This window comes from Rissa tridactyla, chromosome 2 (genome assembly GCF_028500815.1).
Source record: "Rissa tridactyla isolate bRisTri1 chromosome 2, bRisTri1.patW.cur.20221130, whole genome shotgun sequence".
Lineage (NCBI taxonomy): Eukaryota > Metazoa > Chordata > Aves > Charadriiformes > Laridae > Rissa > Rissa tridactyla.
The window spans coordinates 82,039,063-82,062,332 of NC_071467.1; the positions used below are offsets into that span (position 1 = coordinate 82,039,063).

The 23,270-nt window shown below is 40.0% G+C and overlaps 1 long non-coding RNA gene across 1 annotated transcript; it reads right to left on the reverse strand.

The window, feature by feature from the left end:
* Window positions 1–602: 602 nt before the first annotated feature.
* LOC128905833 (uncharacterized) lies at window positions 603–21,167 on the reverse strand. Its single transcript, XR_008464999.1, has 3 exons — window positions 21,061–21,167; window positions 9,283–9,335; window positions 603–1,130 (listed from the first exon to the last, which is right to left on the reverse strand). It is a non-coding gene; the product is annotated as an uncharacterized LOC128905833 (long non-coding RNA).
* Window positions 21,168–23,270: the final 2,103 nt, after the last annotated feature.

Consider the following 23,270-nt stretch of genomic DNA (forward strand, 5'->3'; position numbering starts at 1 on the left):
AATTTTACATCTCCTCTATAAAAAATTAATGTATTTCATCTTCTGGTCTGGCTCCGTCCCCATGATGATAACGCCTGTTTAATGACCCTTTCTCAAGAAGGCACCAGATAGCCTCAAGCCTAGACAAGGAACCTATATGATGAGGGCCTGTGGGGAGAAACTGTTACCATTTTTGCCTCATCAGCACAGCACAGTGAAGAGAGGTTGTGTCAAATACTGGTTGAATTTTAATGGTGTTTAAAAATTAAATATATTATCTTAGGATGTATCTGAGGATCCAGCTAGTGAGCAGTGACTGGTGAAATGGGGGTTTTACATGCCATTTGATATTCTACTCTTCTGCACAGGTCTTCTTGCTGAGGGCTGTACAGCTTCACAAAAAAACTGGATCCTAAAAAAACCTTCATTTCCAGTCAACAGAGAATGAGTTCCAGTGCAAGGTAAGCTCTAGCTGAAAGATTTTCCTTCTGTATCTAAAGTTAGCTCCTGAATGTAGCTGGCTCTGCAAAGTAGCTCTTTGCTGCATGTTGTTTTCTAACTATGGTGTTTTTACACACCATTAAGTAAGGCTGTCAAATGAGGAATTTTATATGGGGAAGTACATACTGATAGCTGTTTACTTGTGTTTTAAATAATAATATAGAACTGCCTCTACAGAGTGCATGTACATTCCCAAATACCAGTTTGTGAACTGTGCTGAAGTGTCATCACTGTCACTTAATTATTCACTGCTCATTAAATCCAAAACATGCTTACACTTGCATAAGCATGCTTCCAATATTTCCAAATAGATTCATGGGGCTTATTTGTGGATCAAGGCTAAATCACAGTGTCATAGGCTGAAAATGTAGATCTTCGGAAGTACGGCAATGACTTACCAGTTCTCATGACTTCATGGGAACATTGATAGTGCAAAGAATTCAAGTTTTATTCTTGCAACAAAAAAATCCTTTTGGGTTCGGATGTTGTTTGTTTCTTTGCAATAACCCTGTAGTAGGTATGCCAAGCATCCTGTAAAAATACCCCAAAATACTGTCACGTGTTTTGGTTTCTTTTGGGGTGTGCCTCTGCATGCTTCATTGGTTCTTCAAAGTTGAAAGTGCCTGTTGAATTAAGGCTTGGTTCAATCCCTGTTAAGTGACATTGAAAGACGTCCATTTAGACCTCTTGTTCACTGCCATGAAAAAGTGACTACAGGCATTAGCAAATAGTAACACCTTTAAATCCTCTTATATTTAAGCTACATAAATGATTACGCTTATTCTGAGTATTTTCAGTATCTCCCAGGTAATAATGTGATTACCGACAATTTATTAACCAGTCAAGGCAAGTTAGAAAGTATCTAAGATAAACAGTTGACTTTCCTCTGTGTCATTGCAACTTCTTGGAGTTTCAAACCATAAAATATGATACTAAATTGAGATAAAAAATGCCATTGGTGGTGTATGGACTACAGTTGTAGTAATAGTGGAAGGACTGATGGAGAAGGGATCAGGAAGTCATTCTTGGATTGTTGCAGTTGACTATGTGTTTAGTTGTGGTCTTCCTCTGCTCAGCGTCTTTACTTAAATATAAGGAAAAAAAAAAAAGATGACGACTGCTCTATAAAGGCGTTGGGGAGAGTTGAGAAAAATGTTCAGTTTCGTGTGTGAAAGATAATTTTTTAATAATCTTACTTTTTAATTCTAAGAAATTTCAGGTGTTTCATTAAGAAGTGTTTTCAATAATGAAAAAAGGTAAGTGCCTCTACTGAGACTATTCTGACATGAATTTAAAGGCAAAATATTGTCAATAACTTTGCTTCTAAGCACCAACCTCATGTTCAGTCTTTTTCTTGGATCTCTGCATCCTGAGCATGTGACCTTTGTAGCTGAACACGAATGAGCAGCTACATTTTCTTTGAACAATTTGTTTGACTTGAGGCTACAGGGCTCAAAAGCCAGGAGCTGCTGAGAAAGGTTGCGACTAAAAGGGAAACAGCCTGTCCATCAACTCTGTGTAGCTGGGAACTCTGATTTCAAATTCAAAGGTCCTATGTATACACAAACATTCCCCAGTTGAAGGAGTGGAAAATGTATAAACTGATATAGCTAACTTTGTGCAAGTTTGTTCAGTGCTCTTTGCTGTGTTCAGCTGAGCCTGGGTAGGAACCTTGACCTTCCGGCTAGCATTGAACCTGTTTGTACCACAATAAGTTGTCTGAATAGTCAATGGAAAGAATCAGAGCTCACTTGCCTTATTCAGAATAAATCTGTATGTTCTTTTACATCACAGTAATTTGTTTGGAGTTAAATAACCGTATTGTTTCCGGATTTTAAGAGAAATTACGTGCTCTGTGACACAACGGAGTTACACTGGAGATCTGTCTTCTTTGCTCATACCAAGAATTTTCATGTGACTTTGCTTATGTTTAGTGTTACACTGTATGGACATAAACACAATGTTCCAATTTAATCTAAACAGTCAGGGCCTTCATTTATGAAGAACTGTGAGAAAGTCTGACAAGAGAGGTTCAAGGGAAAGTGCATAAAAACAGCCCTGGAATCTCCCAGCGTATCTAAACTTGTCAGTAATTAAATTCAGAAACTGCTGGAATCCTTTAGAAGTTGAGTAGTTGGGGGAATATTTAATTTTTCTCCCTTAGTGGATTGATTACTATAGTCTTTCTGTTACGTGTGAAGAAATCAGCCCCTATGTAAATCAGCCAAACTGCTCCAGGGCTTCTTTGGAAAGAAACCTTCGGTCTCGTTAATAAGTGGTTTAGCAGACAGAGAGACTATTGGAGGGAATAATGTTTAGGTTTTGGCATTGTAAATGGGAATTCAGGTATCTGAATTTCTCCTTGCAGGGAGATGACAAAGTAAGCTTAGTTGCTAAATACCTTTCACAGTTATGCTGACGAGAGGTTGAGCCTATCTTTCTCATTTCAACTCAAGACACAGGATGAAGGAAAGCGCCAAATGTCACCTAGTAACATAAGACAGAAGGCCTGCCTTCCCCCAAAATTTGCAAATACAGGTTAGCTCACATCTAAATGTAGCTGGAAAGAAAGCTGTGTTCCTCATCTGGGTTATCAACAGCAGCTTTTCCTGAGCCCAGACATGTTTTGGTTCTGGTCTGCAATAATGCCTGAAGGAGAGCAAGGTCTACTGATACAAAGCTTAGTTTTTCCTTTTATGGAATCTGTCATAATTACCTGCATACATGTATTTCAGAAAGCTTTACCTGAAATCTCATTCTGGTTTCCATAGAATTCAAGTAAAATTTATTCTAATGTAAACTACCAGATATTCAAATTAAGCCTATCCTGAACTTTTTCTTTTTCTCCAATTCTCTTCCAAATAGTCACTCTTTTTTTTTTTTTTGGTTAAATACAAAAGACGTTTTTCAGTGAAGTGGAAACTGTTCATGTCCTATTTTTAATTTTAATTTTTATAATATATGTAGACCTGACTTCACAGAATTAATATTTTAAATTGGCTGTAAAGGAAAAATCTGCTTGAACTCTAGACTCATTTACTCAATGCTAACAACGTGTTTTACCGAGGCAGAAAAGGAACCTAACTTTTTCAGACACTGAAGTCGGTAGGTCATCAGCAAAACTTGCATTAACTTCAGCAGAACAGCAGTGACCCTCTTACTCTATAGCATTAGAAATATCATTACATTCTGGACAAAGCAATATTCATTATGTAAGGTAACAGACAATTAAGTAAATAAGCAAAATGTATGGGGAAAGTAAGAAAGGTGAAGTGTCTGACCAGGAGTGAAGTACATGCACATGTAACGGTTATCCTGCATAAAAGCTGTTGCTCTTTTTGCTGTTTTCACTTATTTTATGGGAATTCTAGCTTTAAGAGGAGGGGTGTTGGGAGGCAGTAACAGAAGACTTCTGCTGTTTCCATCATGGAACTATATTGATTCAGAACTGAAAAACTTTAAGAGCTAAAAAGAAAAGTCCTTCCAGTGGTAACTGTTGCCAACTCTTAGAGCTTTATTGCTAATTTTTCGATGTTTAATGTTCTACTTTTAAAGCCTCAGTTCCTGGAATCAGCTGACTAAATGAGTTAAGATTCCCACGTTAAAACTAAATGGAAAATTCTAATCTTCGTGACTATGGAAAGAATCAAATACGTGAACTCCACAGGTATACAAACCAGAATGAAGGATCAAACATTTTGAAACCTGTAGTACTTTAAAATTTAATGCTATGTATTATTTAGGGGAATATCTACTGCAATGAACCAAACAGTAAAGACAATGGCTTTTTTCTTTTTTTTATCCTTTCCCTCTTTTTTCTTGGCTTTCAATATACTTTTACACTTGCGTTCAGAGCCAGAGCTTTGAAATTTTGCTATCCTACTATAGCAGTTTGAGTTATTTTTCACAGTGCTTCTTACAGAGGCAGGAATAGGGAACATTGTTCTAAAAGCACACTGAAGAAGAGAACAGCCTGTATTTAGCTTTTTTTTCCACTTTTCCTGTACACTAACTTTGGACAGAAGTCTCCTGTGCTAGAGGGCTTTATATATTTTAACCGCAAATTTCAAAAGGAAATGTTTTATTATGCAATCAATAGAATTTCACAGTAGAAATCTCTATATAAATGAAACTCTTCTGAATTATGACAGTTAAGACAGGAGATACTTTTTCTTTTAAAGACAAAAGATGCTGTCGCAGGCATCCTGGCTGTTCAGATTCCTCACGTTTTATTGATGTGTTCTGCCGATGCAGGATGGATATTAGCAGAAGATACTGACCAAGCTTCTGCACTGCTGCTCTGTGTCAGGGTACAGTATGGGCCATGGAGTGTGGGCAGGGTAGGGGCATGACTGTGCCCAGCCAGGGTAGGTGCCCGCAGGCTGGCAGGGCTGTGCCATCCCTGGCTGGGTGCAGTCCCACCATACCCCAACAAGCGAAGCAGAGCAGGGCTGGGGCCGAGGGCAAGGGACAGGTCAGGGCCGGTCATCACTGGGTGAAGTCATGGTCTCAGGACAGGTCCTGGAGTGCACTGGGCAGTCGGTCTGTGGCTCAGGGTCAGGAGTCCTGATCAATGGGGTACATGGCCAGGTGCGGGCATAGAATCATAGAGTGTGTTGGGTTGGAAGGGACCTTTAAAGGTCATCTAGTCCAACCCCCCTGCAGTAAGCAGGGACATCTTCAACTAGATCAGGTTGCTCAGAACCTCATCAAGCCTGGCCTTGAACGTCTCCAGGGATGGGGCCTCCACCACCTCTCTGGGCAACCTGTTCCAGTGCCTCACCACCCTCAATGTAAAGAACTTCTTCCTAATGTCTAATCTAAACCTACCCTGCTCTAGTTTAAAACAATTGCCCCTCGTCCTATTGCTATGTGCCCTTGCAAACAGCCCCTCCCCAGCTTTCTTGGAGGTCCCCTTCAGGTACTGGAAGGCTGCTATAAGGTCTCCCCCTTGTATATATCATAGCATGGCTATAACACAACTACAACAAAGCTCAGGTGGAGGCCAAGGGGGACAGTCTCAGCTAAAAGCAGCTCCCAGGGGAAGGAAGGGCAGTGTCTGCTGAGGCTTCTTCTAGTTTTCTTCACAACAAGCTTTCAAAGTCGGCAGCTGTGCTCCCTCTAAGCTGGCCCCAAGCCCAGGCAGCCAAATTCCCAGGAGAAGGGGGATGCTCTTTAAGCTCTGACACTGCCTGTTTGCATGATGCCATAAAAGCAGAGGCAAGATCAAACAAAATACCTGTAGCGGGTCAAACCAAAGTTACCTCTAGCTCAGTTTACTACAGCCAGTAATAGACATCTGCTACAAAGAATATAAGGACAGGACAAGCATATGGTAATACTTCTCCAGCGACTTGTCTGATCTCATAGCAAATATTAGTATCCCCAGAGTTCATTAATATTTTCAACTTATTTTGTCATAAATCCTGATTTCTAATGTCCTTTCCTCAGTCCAAGAGCATTATATATAAAAATCTCTCTACTGTCCTGCTGCTTACCAAACCCATTTTTTGACTGATGCTGGTCTCTGGAGAGACCTCTCAGACAAATCTGTGCATTACCAACTTCCAGGCTGGCTGAGAGGTGGGAAAAAGGGATTCTTACTCCTTGAATATGCTGTAAAAGACATGAGATAGATATGGTTTCTGGACAGATGGTAGTTCTTGAGGGATTTCTGTTGCAGGAACTTGACTAATATTCTCTTCAAACCAGGTAAATTTGGGGTCCGCAAATTTCTCTGTCAAGGATTTCCACTAGTTAGCAACACCTAAGTTCACCTGCCTTTTGAAGCCTTCTCCTTCAAGGCTTTTCAATGACATTTGGTTCTTAAGTTAAAAGAGAAGATGAATGGTTGAATTCTATTTGTCTTCTCCCTGCTGCCTTTGGTTTTAGAGACCCTTATCTCAATTCCCCAGGATTCCCCTAAGCCAGATGAGAGTCTTACTCCACTTGGTCATCAGCTCTATTGAAGTTGGTTCTCACTTCTAATTATCCTTTTCATGTCCTTATTTCACTTCTGCTGTGTTCTTTTTAAAATGGGGAGAAAGAATCACATAGCTTAATATGTAGGGAACCCTGATTCCTTATGGCAGAGTGAGGATATTCTCTGTTTTTTTTCTCAATTTCCTTCCTAATAATCATTAACACGTCATCTGTTGCAGCCCTATGGTCTTTCTCCTGAGTGCTAGTGATTAGCTCAGAGCCCATAATTTTGCATATGAAGTTAGGATTGTTCTTCCCCTTGTGTATTTCTTTAGCTTTAACCTCTACTGAACTTCATCTGCTTTTTCATCACACAGTGTGCAAAGTACCTCTGCAATTTGCCACCACCATTCTCTCCTGTTCCTACTCAGTATCAGTTTATATCATTGGCAGATATTCTCAACTCACTAGTTATGTCCTTTCCAGGTTGATCACCACTGTATTGAGCAGCACATGGTCCCAAACCAGATTTTTCTTGATTTTGATGATCTTGTTCTATTCTATTTTCACCCTGTTTTCTGTTTCCTGAATTTTAACCAAGTATTCAGCGTGCAATACCATGAGTAATTAGTTTCCTGAAAAGGTAATGGAGCTGTGAAGAACCCTGTGAAGAACTCCTACATGTTACCAGGCAGGAACACGTAAAAACTCCTGTTAATTTCTTTCCAAATATATAATCTTTACCCACATGTCCCCTAATTCAGTTTTTATTATAGTTTCTATTAATTACCCCAGCACAGACAAGGCCAGAGTTAGAAGCCTGTAGTTCCCTTGTGAAATTTCTTTAAAAATCTGACATCCTTTTTGCCACCTCTCAGTCCTCAAATGCAATTGCTTGAGTTCATTTATCATTTTGGAGCGAATATCATCCTGTTCGTTTCTTACTGGTTATTATTTTGTTGGTTTGTTCTACTGTAGCTTCTTCTGCTGTCCCTTACTGTCCCTTACTTAAGATACATCCTCTGAGTTGCTTACAAAAAGTGTTGGCCTCTCCATTTGTTTCCACAATCAGCCATTCCTTTGCTTCTGCTTGAGATTCATTTGGGTACAAATCTTGTCAACTGGCGAAAACTGTCTACTTTCTAATTAAGTCAAGGAAAAAGTCTTTGAAATTTCTTGTCCAGATTATGGCCGGACACTAAATCACACAGTGGCTAACGTTGCAATACACGTTTCTGCTCAATAGTCTAAATTTTGCATTCAGCATTTTATGTTTTCTGTACAAAACGTAAAACTTGCTGTTGTACTCTATACAACTGGATAAAATGAGAGCTGAATGATTTTACTTGCAGCAGCCGTGGTGGAAGGCAATAAATTCTGGTTAATAATAAGCTTATCATGCCTGATGCCTAATTACATCATAAGAAGAGGCAGTGATATTTTGCAATTATATCAATAATGCTTGTTCACACAAATGCACAGATTAGGATGTTGTGGAATTGTTGTCCAGAAAGGGAGCATTCTGCCTCTAAAATGCACAGGTTAAAATGTGAATGACTGGTTGGGGAAAAAAGGATAATAAAAATGTTCATTTCCTTACTGTCTTTTGTACTAAATCAGTGAGTGGCATTCAATCTTTTTAGGTCTGGAACTTCAAAGAAATTATTATTTCCCCCCCTTGGCTACCTCAGATCCTCCAGTGGTTACAAAAAATCTTTTAACAGTATCCACCTCAGAATGGAAATGAAACTAGCTTGTGCCTAAGCATGCTGCTGAATCGTCAGAATATGCTGCTCAGGCTCTGTAGTCCAGGGCTACCAAAGATACCCAGCTTGTGAAGCATCACGTAGGTGTTGATGTCTGTACAAGCAGCAGTGACAATGTTTTCTGGCTTCATTTGTGCACAGCAGGAGGAATTCCCAGTTTGCTGATTTCTTTGTTATGGCATAACGCGCTACTAGTGACGGGCATACTGAGCTGGGGACTCCCAATTGCAGGCATTCATTTCCCATTTTTTGTCCTCATTTTTGTGGTTTGTTATCTTTTATAAAGGCCAAAGGTATTTCATCTTTTAATATTTTTGAAATGTAATGAGTCTGCGCTGAAAGTTGTTGTTTTCTACAGTTTTTAATGGCCTGGACTTAACTTACAGAAAAGCAAACTCTATTGAGACGTATGGACAACAAAAGCTTAAGGGGTAAAAATAATAGCAATCACGCTGTTAGACTGGATAGATTTTGGTCTGATTCTTCCTGCCACCTTGAGTTCATTAGTAGCAAGTGTGTTCTGTTAACAATTGCAAAATTTGCTTGGTTAGTTAGCTCTGAAGGGAGGCTGATGTCACTTTTTAAAACAGATGTTAACAGCAGCAGCAGTCGTGCTCGGTTCCTCACATTCCTTGTCATCATAACCATCTCCAACCCAGAGGGCTGGCAGGGCTACTTAGCTGTTGTTCTCATTAGAGCTAGCATGCAACTGGCAAAGAGGAATGGAAAATAATTGACTTTCTGGGTTGCTTGCTTGCTTTTTACCCCCCCACCACCATGCAGTGTTCACCCCAACTTTCTCCCTCAGACTCTGATATTTTCTTGCTGTTTCTAATCTTCGTTGAGCTCTTGTGTCATCCTTGAGATTATCAAATGGTTGGTTGCGTTCAGTCTTAATTATGCAAATTCAGAATTGCACGAAAATTGAAGATGACTATCTGGCACTCGTAGGACTTTCCTGCAAAAGGTTGTCTGTCAGTTTTGTAGTACTGGCTGACAACCTGGGTGGTGAAATACATCCTATCCCATTAGTAATTCCTTGAATTTGCAAAGTATAATTTTGTAAGTATTATTTGTATTGCATGTAAAGACACATTTGCAAAATGCAACTCACCTGGAAGTAAGAAAATTGAAGAACAAAGTCTCTATTCAGTCCAGACTTGATCCCTGCAATATACAATATGCCATAAATTTGAGTGAATAATCACTTAGTATTTTCCCCCTGTGATTTCTGCCTCAGTGCACTAGATGGTGAGGAAATGACCATTTTTTTTTTCTGCTTTATCACTAGCCTTCAGTGTTCAATGCCCTTTGTTTGCTTACAATCAGAGCCAAGCCTGTTCTGAGTAAATAATTATTAAATTCTGTGTGGGCTCTGCTGCTGATAGTAACATTTCTGGCTACTTCACAAATATTATTTAAGTTACTGTCGCATGACCTTTGGGAGGTTGAGGTATATGACTGCATTTTACAGGTAGGGTATTAAGCCACAGAACGCTTAAGATTATATGTGTGTGTGCATGTGTGTACATATATCCAGACAATCTGTGTGACTGCTTTGAATGCAGTTAGAGTTCATCAGAAAGCTCCACGTTGGTTGCAGAGGCAGTTCACTGGGGATCTGAGAGAACTGTGATGCTTCCATAGTAACCTGCAGCCTGGGCTTTATGGACCACGACACGGCAAAAGGCTGTGCCTGCTAAATGCCACATCTCCAACCCCATCAGCATCAAGGCCTGGGTATGTATAAATACCTCCCTGAGTGCAAAAACTTAAATTTCTTTATGGCATGGCATTGGTCTCCAACCTAAAATACGCCCAAGGCCTTTTAAGACTTTGCACAGTGTGGACTGAGGCACAGGGTTATTTGAGTGGTGGAATATGAAGTCAGAGAGAACAAACAACAACAAAGCAAAGGAAAATAAAATAATAATAAAAAAGCAGACACGCAGATGGCCAGGCACAGCCAGGCACTTGGAGCAGTTCCCTGAGAGAGGTCCCCTCAGTGGAGAGATCGTTGGCCGGTAAGCAGGGAGATGATCTCTAGCTGTTTGATTTTTCTGGTGCTGAAGGAAGCAGGATATTGCACATTCCTGTGCCGTATCTGGCCTGCATCAAAGACACCTGACCCCCACCCATGCATCCTCCTTTTGAAGGGGCAGTTTTCAGACTCTTGGTTTTGTTTTATCTGGTTTGACAGAAGTGCCTAGGTTTGAAAGACTAACATGTCTAGCCATGCTCCCACCAATCTCAGATGTGCACAGGGAATACTCAGCACTCCTCCAAATCGGATTTTCATGGTCTCAACAACCAGCATACAAAATAGTTATTGAATCCAGTTGCTCTGATAGTGCTTTCTAAATTTTTTTCCTTTTTTTTTTTTTTTTTTTTTACCAAACTTGGGCAATCATCCTTACCTGGCAATGCTGGATCCTCTGGAGAGACATTACAGATCTTATCCCATTCATGATAACAGAAACAGACTGTTTCCTCTTGGTTTGAGCAGTCACCAGAGATGGGAGAGCCGCACAATTTACAGTTAGTGGGTTGCAGCACTGGTCACTCAGAGCTCAGCAGAAGACTTTGCTCTGGTGGTGCACGGCTCTGCCTCATTTCTCCCAGCTTCCTCATTTGCCAGCCTGAACCCTTTTGCTCCTTCCCTGCTCTATCTCTGCTTTTCATTCAGGAAGATGAGGGGTGCATCCATGTTAATGTTTTAGTTTGGATCGGGAAAGCACTTTTCAATTCACTCTCCCATGCATCTCTTACCACGGTTTGTTTGCAATGGAGATATGTTTGGGGTATACGGACTAGATTTCTTCTGGCAGATGTGCTCCAAGTGCCTACTGCACCAGTGAGCATTCAGTCAACAGGACTAGGCCAGAGATAGTCCGAAGAATTATATCCTTCCCATCCAGTAGTCCTTCCTTTTCTGTTGTGCCACACTATTTGTCAACTCCTTGTCCTGTTCTCCCTATGACAGTATATATTGTAGTTCCTGTCTTCTGACATTACCAGCTTCATGCCTTATCTCAAAATTAGAAAGGCCAAGCTTTCAACATTATGCTCATATTGATCAGAAAACACAGTCCATTGATTCAGTATTATTATTGATTCAGTGGAGCTTGCATGCTGTGATACTGGAAGTAGCGCTGGGGTCTGAAGTAGGTAGTAGTAATTCTACAGAAACTGTAGTCCTGTAGTATTTCTGTAGTAGGCCTACTGGCGTAGTATTAGGGTCTGGACTATTGTTAATTGCATCTCCAAGCTGAATAAATAAAATAAGAACTGTTGTGTTCTCAGTAAAAAGGCTTTTCTAGCAATAAAAACGTGGAAATCTGACTATAAATATATATATTGTTCTGACTTTGATAAGTAGAATCTGCAATTTCTCATGCAAGAACTTCCTAAATTGTGAAGGAAGCTGTCAGAGGGACGGTTGGTTGGTCAGCCTGGGACAGGAAGTCTATAGCATTTTTGCTTATTCAATTAATTAAAAAAACACCCCACTCTACCTTGTTCTAATATGCTTGGATTCCTTACCTTTCACTTCCTTTCTTTGCATTCTTTTGCCCGCGAGGGTTCACTATATTATTTCCCATTCCTTTCTTTCTCTCTGTCCCTGCAAAGCGGCCTTTTTTGTGCTGTCCTTGGATACCTCTTATGTTCAGTTTGTTTGATTATGGGATTCTTTTGAAGTTTAATTTGGAACAGAGCATGCACATTGTCCTTGAAGCGTTGTCAAGCAGGTAATCTGGCTTCTCATTCCCTGATGGTTAGGCAGTTTTACCTTTCAAAACCACACCAACTCTAGCAGTCCTGGGAATCCTTTGTATAGAAGACAAATACAAGTTCTGAAAGAGACAACCAGGCACAATTTGATCTAATGCGTACTCTATATAAGGTATGTGTACGCTGTATAATATATTTTTTAGTAGGAGTTGGTTTTTAGCAGAAAGCACCTGCAGTTTATTTACTGGTGGGGTTTCAAAATGACAGTTGTTTCATTGCAGAAACTATCAGTGTAGACGCATCAGATTGAGAAACTGAGCCTCTTTCTCTGAAAAAGTGTTTTCCAATGTTTATTTCTAGAGATGAACTACTTCTGTTTTGTTTTAAGAGGAGAGGTGCCACTTTCACGTTTTAAAAGTGTCAATGAGAGAAAGTGAGATTCCTATCATCTTATCTTTGGGCTGATGGGTTATTTGGGGTTTCAGGGTTTGAGCCACCCATAAAATAAGCCAGTATATGTTTTATAGTCTCAGGTGAGCATATGGAACCTTGCACCTCTGTGGTTAAGGGGCCAAATTCCTTGTTCTGATTTAAACTGTCAAGAGTAATTAAAAAGATGAGGAGATATTAATTTTAAAATGCGACACATTAGTAAAGATCAGATTTCCATTTCATGGAATGTTGTATTTGGTGCTAGCAAATTTTTATTAGTATCTAAACCAGGCTTCTTTTATGTAGTCTTGTGAAACCTGATTGCTTTTGGTCAAGGATGTAGACAAAATCCAGTGGGGCATGCCTTTACAATGCCTTTTTTAACAAGAGTGAAAATTCAACTTGAGAGGCCAGGCCTCAAAACAGATTCTTAAGACTAGAAATTGTAAGTATAATCCAAGACCCCACATTTATGTGGATTCTGTCCCATTCAATACTGTAATGTACCCTCATACAGTTTAAATAGTCCCAACAAAATCAATAAATCTACCTGACATTTTTATTCCTTCCTATATTCCATTCCTTATGATCAGGTGTATCTCAGCTATATTTGACTAAATTTTTGGCACCAAACAATGTTGAAGGGAACTTTCTTACACTTAGATTAAGAAAATGAAGAAGGAAAGTTCAATGAGAATTTAAATTACCCCTCTCTTCCGTCCATAGCTATGGTTATTCACCAATTTGAAATTTGTGTGGTTTTGTGGTGAAAGAGAAAACTAGAGAGATTAATTTTAATAATAATCTGATCCTGATTGATTCAAATAGTTTGACTTAGTCATAGTATCTCTGTCTACTGATGGCAGCATCATGAAAGACAATAATTCAAAATTTTTTCATTTTATTTGCACAATTCTTTCAATTCTCAGACTGTAATTATTATTCTTTTTCTACTACTCACCCTCGTATGGAATAAAAAATGGTGTCATAATTGGAGATAAATTTGTTTACATCATAGGAAACAAACTAAGAAAATGTTTTAAAATGCTTATTTTCTTGGTTTCCTCAGCCTAGAGATTCTGTAACTTTGATTATTCGATTTCTTCTTAAGCTACAGCAGCATCTTCCTTGTTCATTACAGTTTGAAGTTAAAGCAGTGTAAGGTATTGATCTGTTTTGTGGGCAGGATTCTTCATTTCAATGCAGCTTTAGGGAATTAAATATGGATTTGAAAGAGATGTCCAGCTGCTCATACCATTTGGCAAAAGCTGTCTGAACTGTGAAAATGGGGGATAAATGCAGACGTTTTGAGCTGTTCTAACCTCTTCTTGACTAGACATCTCCACCCATTATGAATCCCTTGGGCCAGATCCTCACTGAGGTAAATTGGCACTGTTTCCTTAGGCTCATTGCTTCCGTGCTGACTTACACCAGCTGGGCCTCACATTATTTTCTCATTAAGTGGACAAAAGTAACCAAAGCATGTCTGCAGGACTCAGAATTGAAATGCATTTCTGTAAGTACCGCGTGGCTTTAGTGGCAGCACTAATGCAATGGAGGCCCCCTGATACCCTCTGTAGACCCACTCACAGGGGACAGAGTGAATTAGGGTAAGATATCCGCAGCTGTGAATTGTTCTCCATTTGAACGAGGAGGGACTAGCTGTGCCGAATGAAGCGGAGGAACGATGAGCCATATCGGCTGACCCCGGACCTGCTGTATACCAGCATCAATGCCCACACTGTTCTGCTACGTGCTCTTTCCTGCTAATAACATGGCTTCCTCACATCTGGATCCAGATTTTTCACAGGATGGTTCCTCTTTTCCCACCTACCCACAGCATTAGCTGTGGAAAGTTTTCTGCAAGAGAGAATGGTGCTTTCCAAGGTGTTATACCTCATGTGAAGTCTAACTGTGCCTCTTTGTCATCTTCCCCAAAACCTGCAGGAGACAGAAGGATTGAACAGAGACAGTAGTATAGATGTGGTCTGAGGAGTTCAGCAGGTATGACTTGGATAAAATTCCCTCTGGAAGGGAGGAGGGGACATTTTTGATACCTGTGGCATGCTGTCTCATCTGAGGTGGGAATAAGGCAAGAGAAACACAGGGATTTTTTTTCTTAAAGGATCTCAGATTTTCTGTTCTTCTAGTGGAGTGTGAAATAAACAGATTGATGCCTAATCCTTATGAAACACTAAAAAGTTCCTAGACACAATCCTAATACCACCAAGACAGGCTGTCAGCTGGAGGCAACCTATCTGGAAGAGCTAGAAAGGCTGCTGCTTCTGCAAAATTTAAAATAAACTCATTGTCTTCACAAGCCTTGCTCCTTCTGTGTCCTGCATGTGTTACTTGGAAGAGAGGAACGTACAGTATAGTACTTTAGAGCCTTGGCACCCGCTTCACATAGGAAATCTTGCTGTTTCTGAGCCTGCAAACCTGGCAAAAGAGTGGGATCAAATTGTACAAGGTTGATAATATAAGTTGCATTTAGGATGGGTAATGACTGCGTACTTGACGTACACATATGTAACACTAACGTTAAATGAATGAATGTTCTATTAAAAAAATGAAAATAATTTTTTCACAAGTGACACAAAGGCCTATTAACTAGGAGTTTAAAAGATGTTCATTGCCAGGGAAAAAATACAACACCACACCACAGTCTTTAGAAATGCTACTTGATTTTATTGGCTGATCACTCAGAACACTACTAGCGTGATATGGTTTTTATTTACTGAGTGGCCACTTTGAAATTGTCTCTGCTGACTGTATTGGGCTTGGTTTCAAATCTCTCTTAGTCCTGCAATGAACCTTTAATAAAGCTGGATTGACTTTAAATCAGTACTTAGAAACATTAATTAAAATAAACCGGGAGGAACCAAAAGATCAAATGATCCATTGTGGTGGTGGTGGTGGTAGTGTTTAAATCAAAGCTCTCTTCTCCACCCCTCTCCAGAAAAAAGCAAGCCTTTGAAGACTGCAGCTGTATGACTTCCAACATGTTTTTTAAGCTGGCCTTAGGTTTTAATTATTTTTGCTGTTTTTGGTTGGCATTTTCTATATTTTGGAAAGGCTGTTTGGGACACTTCCTTTTACCCTTTCCTTCAGAAAAACAGAGGATAAAATGGGCACAATTGCCATGAACAGTGTGACAGGGTACAGCAAGCCCACTCAGCCCGGTCTGTTCTGTGTTCCAGAGCGCATAGTCTCCTGCAAAGGCTGGAAATGGCCCTGGAAAGTTCTCTGTTTCCTGAGCCAAGTTGTAATAGCTAGCATATCCAGTGTTACAGCTCTGGCATTTTTATTTTATTTTTTTTTTATTTCCAAGTGACCCTCCAGCAGTCTCTTTGTTGCCTCTTCCACGACCAGCTAGCAGTGTGCTTCTGCAGACAATGCAGCCTCTATAGCAACAGCACCGCACTCCCTGTTGTTCTGCTCCACTGTGCCTTCAGCCAGCAGAAAAACTCACTGATAGCAGAAGGAAACGACTTGAACAGAAATGTTAGCCTCTCTGAGGGCTGATATTAATTACATGGTACGGTTACACTTCAGGAGCTAGTTCAGGGACACCTGATCTTTGCTATCAAGCCTGCTATTTCATAAGTGAATGATCTCATCAGTTGTTCTCAAAGCAATTGATCTTTATTCTTTGTGTTGTTTATCAATTCCTGCACTCCCTTAATATGTGTCAGATTTCTGCAGCGGTTTTCCTGTATTATTTTTTTTAAAAATGCAATTAAGTATGTGAGAAACCTATCAACTCTGTGAGAGGAAAACCTAATAATCAGAAGCTAAAGCTTTGCCTTAAATGTCTTTCATCTGCTGGAATTGGAGACTTCCAAATACTTGATCGTGTTACTGAACGGGAAGCGGAGGAAGAGGGGTTGCATGTTTTCCTCCAGCTTTGGCTCGGTAAGAAGTCATGCATCTATCTCCCAAGGCTGTATTCCAGTAAGGTAATGTAAAGCTGATATACAAAATGTGTGACTTCAGACACAGGTAAGGGGGTCCTCTGAGGAGGAAGGTGAAAGACGTTTATCTTACAGCTGCTGTATTTGAGCTGCCCCTGAGCTGCGTAGCCTAAAACCTTGAAGGGGTTCACTCACCATCCATTTCCCTCCTCCCCAAGGACCAGAGGTCCAGCCTTCAGGAAACCTACAAGGACCAACTCTCAAGGCCTCTAGTGATTTCCCAGTGTTACCACAATATCAGATACCCCTGCAGCTAGAAGGACTCATATTAAAATGAGTGGCCTGTCTTGGACCACTTGCAAAGTAACACCGCTTTTAGCCAATCCTACAGTCCAAAGTAACTGCTAAGGAGGAACTGTCAACTGGATCTGTCTGGAATGGTCATTTTACATTGGGGAGAAACCTGGGGGTGGAAGTGTAGGAGGTGAGAAATGCTTTAATATCAAGCCAGACATTGCTGTCACTGGAACTGATAGGAGTTTTGTTGTTCATTTGTAGAAGAGTGGATATTCTGCTTTTGTCCCCTATTATATCTCGGGTCTGGGGAGGAGGAAAGGCAGAAGGGTTAGACAAACAAGAAAATACACAACTACCCATTTTTGTGGTGTAAGTGCGATGCTTTTTCCACTGCATTTCTTTGCACTGGGCTGAGTAGGAGGGGAGGAGTTGTCAAAAATAATTACGGAAAAAAGGAAGCATAAAGCTCAAAAAAAAAAATATGTTGAGAGCAGCTGCAAGCTTAAAAATGTGAGTTCAAAGTGAATTACTTCTTATATAGTAATGTGTTAGCTTCTCTAGTGGGCAAACTGCTCTTCTTGATACAGTCACACAGCATTAGTCATATAAACTCTTGCTAGGCACCAATCTGTTAGGTCTCCTGTTACAGCAGTTAATTGCTTTTTGAGCTAACGCATACAAATATAGTTACTTAGTTAATCTCTCTCTGCCCTCTGTAACCCGTTTGAAGTGTCATCGGCATTATGAAAACTTCCTGAAAATATTTCTGACTTTAAGTCTTACAACTCAAAAGGAGGTGATAAGAGGGTAGGAGTGTGGTGGGAGAGGGGAAGAGTGATGCAAAAGGGGATTAACCCCTCCACACCACCACGTTGTCAGCAGATCAGTGTAAGAAAATTGACCTGAAAGGAATTTTGCAGATTTATACCTATGGGAGATGTGATTCAATGCCTTATTTCAGTTTGCTGTGTGACATGTTTTAACTTATCTACAAGATGTTTTTTAAAAGTGCTGCCACAATCCCAGAATCTGTGACAACAAAGATATATGTGAATTGAGGAAGAACAAACAAAATAAAAATACATTATCTTTATGAAAAAAAAAAGCAAAAATCACCTTTCTTTTTCTTTTTCTTTTTTTTTTTTTTTTTTTATACTCTGTACTGGAAATAAATGAATACAGTGATTTCAGCAAATTAGACAAATACTCTCTTTATTATTATAGGAAGGTAGGTGGTGAATGATGGCCAGAGAATGTGTGGGAATGGAGAGTTACTTCAAGAGTAAAGGTAAAAAAAAATTAAAGCGAAAAAGCAATAAGAATAAAAATGGCAAACTCAGTACAGTATACAGAGAGATTTCTGTGAAACCTTGCAGTTTAATTTGTGAGGGCTTTGTTTGAAATATATGCTTTTACATTTCTTGATAACTGTGTGCTTCGGTGCGGAAATGACTGAGTGTAAAACTTGGTCAAAACCAAGTAGCTCTGTTTTTTACTGGGCATACTCAAAAATAATCTGTTTGACACAGTATTTGACATCCTATTTTTAGTAATTCTTACTTCCTACTTCATATTTGTGACTAAAATCACAGCTAGAGGTTGGAGTGCCATTGCCCTTGCCAGTGCTTATACTCCGAGTTGCTCAGCGTATTGTCAAATGTGTATTTTCTTTCCTGGAAAATCTTTCAACCTAAGGTTCTGCCAATATTGTAGTCACTGTGGTTAATAAAGACCTTTCCAAGATAACTTTAAAGCTAGCTAACTCAAGTACTGCTCTCAGCGTATTCATGATGCTCAATGCAGGTTATGAATCCCACCTGAGAATGTAAGTAAATGTTTGAGCTATTTAATACCCTTTGAGATTTATGTTGTGGCTTCTTCCCTGCTTGCAGCCTCTGATCTAAGTACTTTGAAGCTGTCTCTGAAATGTTTTTCTGGACAGCAGGGACCGGGGTGTAAACATTTTCTGAATAAGAACTCGTAGTCTCAGTTGCTCAAAACTGCCTCTAGGCTCAACACTGGATGGTTCAACCACCCATGCTGATTTATTCCTGGCTTTCTTTAAAATGTGGGCAAGTTACAAGGTCTTAATGGAAAGGCTGGATCTGGAGGACTAACTCATTCTTTGTGACTTTGCTTATCCCCAGCAGGTCTATTCTTTAGGAATAAATTGCACTACTGAACAATTGTTTTTGGCTGATCCTTAGCACATGGAGCACCAGTGTGGGCTCTGGGTATCTAGGTACTGTTGGAGCACTTCGTAATGAATTATAATGGCATTGGTCGTGGTAAAGACTGTTGCTTCTCCATGCTGAGTACAGAGTTTCTTAACAACTGGACTGAGTGATGGCTGGAAACTCACAGCAATAGAATTCATAAGAATTCAAAATTCATAAGAACCATTATCACTGAAAGCAAGCAGAGCCAAGCAGGGCCAAGCAAGCAGAGGAGGTGGTTTACTCTGATCTAAACCTGAACAGGTAGGAGGCTGGAGCTGTGGACAACCAGTGATAGCTTTTATGTTCACTTCCTCTTTATCCATGAACAAATTATTTTTTTCAGAAGTCTGTATGGTTTGCTTCTAAAGAGTTTTCCTAATTTGAATCATTTGGAATAGGAAATGAAGGACCTCAGAGTGTTTAAGGGTCAGAATTATAACATTTATAGAGCATTTTGAAGAACAGAATGCGCCTTACAAATACTGCACGATTAATTTCTTCTAGGCATAAATACTGGCCATGTATAAGTAAATGGAGATTTTTATCCACTCGTAATAGTTTTCAATGTCATCATTGCATTAATCCAGTCTCTTATTTTCAATAAGAATTGAAACAATCTGTTTCTCATTTATTTGCCCTGCTATTAGTGTAATTTTTTCCATCAAAAGACATTCACTGGAGATTATTTATGGAAGACTGTCGTTTGATAAGCAAAGAAATCTTTATGAACATTCAACTCCCAGCTTTTCACAAAGCTATGAAAAGGAAGTAGACAAAAGCAAAATATGATTTATGTCCTCAGCGTAACTTAGTAAACTGTTTCTATCATTGGATTGGTAGAAAGAACAGTTTTGTTTGTTTTCCCTTTTGTTCCAAGTGCTGCTTGAGAAAGTAATATTATTTTAGAAACCAGGTCAGTTTAATGTATGCTATGAGGCTTTGATGGAAACAATTGTGGTGTAACATGGGCCAGTTACTACCATCATGACTACCAAAAACCTACCAAAATCTGTCGCCAAGTTGAGCAGCTCAAGTCATCAGCAAGCTGAGCTAACACTTTTTCCATACCTCCACCCACCCACTCACCTGGGGGCATAGTTAGTGTCTCAGTTCAGTGAGAAGAAAGCATAGTCTGAGAAAGAAGATAAAGAGAATAAAGCTGGCCTGCTTATAAGAGTTACCCACATGGGTGCATCTTTCGGGTTAGCCCTGTGATACAAATAGTTAAATGCATCATGGCGTTTTTCTCCCATGTATTTAAAAACTTCCACGTCCAAAATACTTATTGATCATCAACTCTGTAAGTCAGAGATGCTGTATGGAGAGCTCTGAAAGTAGAGAGTTGGGGTGCAATAGGCAAATAACGGGAGTGCGGAACTGTGTCCAGACAGATAAGCACAAATTTCTTAGTTTTACGTCAAGAGCCATCTCTCTAACCCAGCAGAGTAGGTTTAAAAGAAAAAAAAAAAAAAAAAAAAGAAAAAGAAGAAAAAAAAAGGCACAGGACTTTTTATTTTCTTTGATTTGATACCCATGAGCTTGCACTGTTTTAGCCCAGTTCTTCACTATCTGAGCAGGGCCTGAGTAATAAGCGCTTGAATCAGGTCTGAGAATGTTTCTATATTTGACTCTAAATTTGACTACAAGCCATCTCAAAGTGAAACTGCCAAATGTTGTCTGGCCACGTGAGGGTGAAACCCAACAAGTAGCTAATCTGTGGCAGCTACATTGAACTCAAAACATAAAGCTTAACAACGTTCTTCATTTTTCCTTGAGACCTTGTAGCAAGCCTGATCTGTTTTTTGCATTTCTACCTTACTCTGCCTGGTGCCTGGACTTCTTGTGGATGTTTCTACTGTCTCCAGCTCTCCTAACTCTGAAAAATTGTGTTTAGGTGAAACTCCCTGACAAAACACTCCTGCCATCTTTTTCTGCAACCTTCAAGAATGTTTGTATTGTCCTGTAAAACCAAAGGCAGCAAAGAAAATAGTGATTTTTCTGTGTTTTTTGTTTGTTTGTTCTAGCAAACATTTTTCAAATACACAGCACCAAGTTAGCATAGTAGCTCTCAAACTATAAAACTGCAGCCTTGGAAACACTTGATGGCACAGTGATCCAGCTGTCTTAGATACATGTACATTTTTGTACATCTTGAAGCATTTAGCGCAAGTGAATGAGCTGTCAGAAATATGCATTAGAAATATCTAGCTTTGGTTAAAATCCTTGCCTTCTAATTCTGGTCCTATTTATTTAACAAGAATCTGTTTCTTCCCAGCTGCTGTGAATGCTGTTACTTACCAGGCTGTGATGCTCCAGAGCATGAATAGCCATCAATTACGCAGCATTACTCAGACCCCGGACGAGCAAGCTGTGGATGATCAAAGCGAGCAGGGAAGAATTTAGGCTGGTGTACCTCCATTCACAGGCATTGCTCATCGTTTGCATGAAGCAAGTGAGACGGGACTATAATTCTGTGCTGGGTTAGTGTCCACGGAAGAGGAAGGTCAGGCCTCTTCCTGTGCCTTTTTCTTCACTTTTTGTGGGAAATCAAGAACCCACTCCTGCTGCCTACATTTATTTAGTAACCTCTGATTTTTGAAGGTCTTTTCAGAATCTGCAGAGACCTCTCCACTGTAATCCACAGTCTATCATCACATTAATATGTAAGTCCAAAAAAGACAGGGTTTTGATTACTCAGGAAGCCTGTGGCTTTAAAAAAAGCAACCCTCAAATACCCAAAGTTGTGGCTTTTTGCTATATGTATTTTTTTTTGCCCCCCCCCTCCCCCCCCCCCCCAACGGGCATCCTAGTAAACAGCTACGTGAGATCACATGTAGGCAAGAGACATGGGAACCAGTTAACCCAAGGCAAATCGAACTGTCTCGATTTTCGAAAAGCAGCAAAGCCATCACGCGTACAGCTTGGAGCTGTCCCAAAACACCCTTGGATGAGTCAGGGCTATGTTTCTTGCATGATCAAACGTCTTTCTTTCAGCATACAGCTTGCTTCTTTCTCAGGCTTTCAAATACCCCGTCTGCTCCTTTCTCAGGAGCTGCCACAGTACCTTTTTTTCTGGTCCAAGTGCGTACCTGCATCATGGCCTCTTTGATCATGTAGCCATAGCCTTGCCTCACCTAAGAGTCCCTATGACTGCCATGGCAGGACTTCCGCAGCTTTCAACCAAAAAGATTAAAATCAGTACAGCAGCATCCAGAAAGAGCACAATGGATGTATTTTGCAGTCTTTTTGTTAGCAGTCAACATTAGATCAACATTATTTTGTTATTTTTTTCTCAAAGCACTTGAAAGCTTTAGTCTCTCCCTACTCATGCAGTGAGCTGCAAGGTCCATCACAGCAGGCCTGTAAGAAGAAGAGGGCTATCACCTTTCACCACTGGGAAAGCTGCAGCAAAGAAAATAAAAATATTTGCCCAAAGTCGTGTTCAGGAGAACCTGAACCTTAAGCATGAGATTGTTCTTTCTCTTAGTATAATCTCTGCATTTTTTTGTGCTGAGCAGGAGCTTGGGAACTTTCCAGGTAACCTAGGGAATTTTCCAGGCTATTGCCGGTAAATGCAGATCGTATCAGGCACCATTTTGCAGCTATAGCTTGGTCCTCTGAATTTTGAAAAATAGTGATGTTTTTATGGGTTCTGCTTGCAAAGAAAACCTCAGAAACTTGTATCATGGGGGGACAGAGCAAAGAGCTTGCAGCAGTAGTTCTCAGAGGTGCGAATGATCCATTCATTTCAGCAAGATAACTCAGCTGGCTAGTAATGGTAATTTGAATGTCAGACTTGTTAGCAGTTTCATTCCTAATGAAAGACCTGGCTTTACGGATAGCTTTGCTGGATAACTTTCCTGATAAAACCCTACTAATGGAATCACAGTTATACTAGCAAAAAAGTGCTAGGGCTAGCATAGTTTATAGTGGTTCAATGTGTGAAATGAGCTATACTGACAAAAGCACTTTTGGACAATATAACTGCTTCTATGGTATCCAGCAGATTTGTGGCAATGGATTAAAACCAGACGGTTGTAGGGGTTATTGCCCACAACTTCGATTAAGGTCTATTTTGCTGCCTAGCAGCATCTGTAAGGAAGGTGCAGAGGGACACCTGGGTCATGTAATTTTAATCTGTTGTCACAGGTGTGTCAGAACACCAAGCCAGGACTTTAGGCAGCATAAGAATGATTTTTACAAATCTGATGCACACCTTTGGATTTAACCAGTACAATACAGCAAAAATTACTTACATAAGTTTTATGTCTGTAAGGAAGTGTCTGCAAGTTTGCATAATATACTGGCATATGGTCATGTAAATGGCATATTTGCTTTATGTCAGAAGTGATATTACTTCTTCCTGATAAAGAAGAAGCTAAGTCAAGAAACCCAGCAGAGCTACTGAATACGTTCAAGCTGTATTCAGGGGCTCTATCAACACAGCTGTAATCTGAACATTTGTGTAGTGCATTGCATATAGCATCTCAAGTAGGCAAATTACACGG